The 2,628-nt window shown below is 54.0% G+C and overlaps 1 long non-coding RNA gene across 1 annotated transcript; it reads right to left on the reverse strand.

Moving 5' to 3' along the window:
- Positions 1 to 1,773: 1,773 nt before the first annotated feature.
- Positions 1,774 to 2,410, reverse strand: LOC135183675 (uncharacterized). The gene is made up of 2 exons (XR_010305649.1): positions 2,361 to 2,410; positions 1,774 to 1,839 (listed from the first exon to the last, which is right to left on the reverse strand). It is a non-coding gene; the product is annotated as an uncharacterized LOC135183675 (long non-coding RNA).
- Between the last annotated feature and the right edge of the window lie 218 nt (positions 2,411 to 2,628).

A 2,628-nucleotide genomic window follows, 5' to 3' on the forward strand; every position in this document is an offset into this window, starting at 1 on the left:
TTAGTTTGTGCTTGAACTTTCCATCTCCTCCAGCCTCCCTGCACTCAGCTGAGCACAGTGTTTGCTTTCACTTCCCCGCCTGGTCTCCAAGGCAGACAAATGCTGGGAACTTTCCACATCCCAAAAAAACACAAACAAAAGGCACACAAGAGAAAACAAGCCTCAGATTTGGAATTAAAGAAGGAATCCATCATTTCCTACCCAAAAACAATCCACGCTTGGCGGGGAGCTGGGTAGGGAATGGAAACAGCCACCTGAAAAAGCTGAATTGGTCGTGGTGGCCCAGCTGAGCTGCTCAGCTTGGAGCAGGTGGTCTCTCTGGTCACCCTGTGAGGCCCAAAGGCTGTGCTGCTTACCACAGGGAAACGTTCTGGGGTATTTTAGGGCACTTTGGAGCAGGCTGTTAGCTTTTTGAGAGCTCAGCATTGGCGAGCACAGGGCTGCAGGCTATAGGTGAGGAGGTGTCAGGCTGTAGCTCTAGTTCCGTTGGCTGATTGTCACAAGGAGACAAGCTGGGTCAGGCCTGGGAACACCTCCACACGTGGGTATGAGGACGTGCTTCATGCTTTAGCCTGGGGTGGTTTGAGCTGGCTCTGGCCACCCCTGAGTTGGATCCTCTGTCCTCTGGCTACAGATTCCCAGGCCCTAGTGCTGACTGGAGCCATTCGCATCTCACAGAGGTGCTCCAGCCTGAGCTTGGTGCTGCTGCACAGGAGCTCCTGGATGTCTTTGTTGGTAGGTCTCAGCTTCCCCTGTCCCCTTGCCACTTCACACCCTGCTGAGCACCGGCTGAGAGCAGTCTTTAGCCAGGGACGGTGCCTGGGTTTCCTGAGAAGTTTATCAGAGACACCAGAAGGGGGTGGCAGGGACATGATTGATGACAGGACTCCAGCAGTTTGGCACAGAAGCCTTGGCCTCTTGAGAGAGGGAAGACAAACCACCGTGTGCCGGTTCTGATCTGGATGGACATAGGCATGGACATGGCCCCTGCAGTCCCCTTCCATCGGGGTCAGAGCAAGGAGCCCCTGCTCTGGTGTGGTGGCCAAGTGCTGCTTGGAGCAGGTCAGGAAACAAGCCAGCACCTGCAGCCCCATCTCACCTGCCCTGCTCCTCCTCTCCTGAGGGGAAGGGCAGACCTGGATTAGCTGTTCCCAGCACATTCCACGTATTTACCTCCTGGGACTCCCCCTCCAGAAACCTTTGCTGATGAAAGGCACAGACCTGGAGCAGGCGTTTGGCTGATGAAAGAGGCAGTGAAAGTTGCCAGCAGAGCAAGCTCACTCTGGACTTGCATCAGGCGCCCAGGTTTGGCTGGGGTGAGAGGCACAGCCAGTGCCCTGCAGAGCTCTTGTGTGTCTCACAGACCTCCTGCCCCAAGAAGAGGTGAGGGAGCTGCTGCTGTCTGGTCTTGCTGGGGAGACCAGCATGGGAGCTGCAGAGTGTGGCTGCATAGGTACCCCAGAAATGGGTTTTCTTTGGGCCTCTTGCCCATCTGTCTACCCTCGGGCACAGCTGGAGCACAGCTGGGTTTTAGCCCAGGTTGGAAGCAGGACCTGTGTTTGGAGCATCCAACCTCTACTCTGGAAGCTGGCTCACAGTTTAAGGGATAAATTTGCTTTAATTCTAGGACACACTGTGCCCATGGGGTGCTTTTCTCCAGCAGCTCTGGTGGTGCCCAGCATCCCCAAATGAGGAGCAGGTCTTGGCTGGATGTCTGCTGGGAGCCCATCAGACATGCACGTTGCCATGATTGGCTCTTCTCTTGTCTACAGCTCTGATGAGACCCTCACCAGCCTGCTCACAGCACAGTGTGATGTCCTCAGCTTGATGTAAATCTCCCTGTTGGTGACAGAGAAAAAGGAAAAATAGTGAAAAACATGAATACTGAGCAATTTATTTTGCAGCAGCTCCATCCAGCTTAGACCAGCGAGGAAGATGGATGGATTGTTGCTTTGTCAGGCATCGAGCTGAGTCAGAAGGCTCATCCTGAGCCAGGGCCATGTGTGCTGGGATATTAACATAACCCAAAGTTGCTGTGGAGCATTCATTGTCTCCCCTGTCCTGTGCAGAGAACAGGTCCTCAGAGCAGAGGTGGTCTGTTTGTTTGGGCATTGCTGGCTCTGGAGCATGGTACTGGGGCTGGGAGCAGAGTGAGGACAGAGGGGGACTTGCTAGTGGGGATCCCAGTGGGTGTTTTATGGTCACAGTGTGACTGCCTTAGCCTGAGGGCTGGTTGTCTGCGACCTGGTTAAGAAGAGCTTCCCTGATGAGACAACATCTCAAGAGCCTATGGGGTGAGCTGCCCTCAAATCTAGTTCACTTGAGAGCAAATCCCAGCTCCACGCCTCTCCTTCCCTCACAGGTTATTTCTCCCAGTGCAAATACATCTGGACTGTGGCTCTGTTTTCTTCTTAGGGCAGAAAGTTGTGCCAACAAAGCAAAACTTCCTTCTTATCCCTCCCCTTTCTGATTGTTTCCACATGGATCCAATTTCACCACGTCCCAGAGCAGGGCTGGGCTCCCTGCTTACATAAGGTTGAAAACAAGGGGTGAGGCAGCGGCTGTCGGTAGGAGAGCACAGCCTTACTGCAAGGCCTGATTGGCTTCCAGGCTTGGCATTTCCAGGTG

Source organism: Pogoniulus pusillus, chromosome 19 (genome assembly GCF_015220805.1).
Source record: "Pogoniulus pusillus isolate bPogPus1 chromosome 19, bPogPus1.pri, whole genome shotgun sequence".
In the NCBI taxonomy this organism is placed as follows: Eukaryota; Metazoa; Chordata; class Aves; order Piciformes; family Lybiidae; genus Pogoniulus; species Pogoniulus pusillus.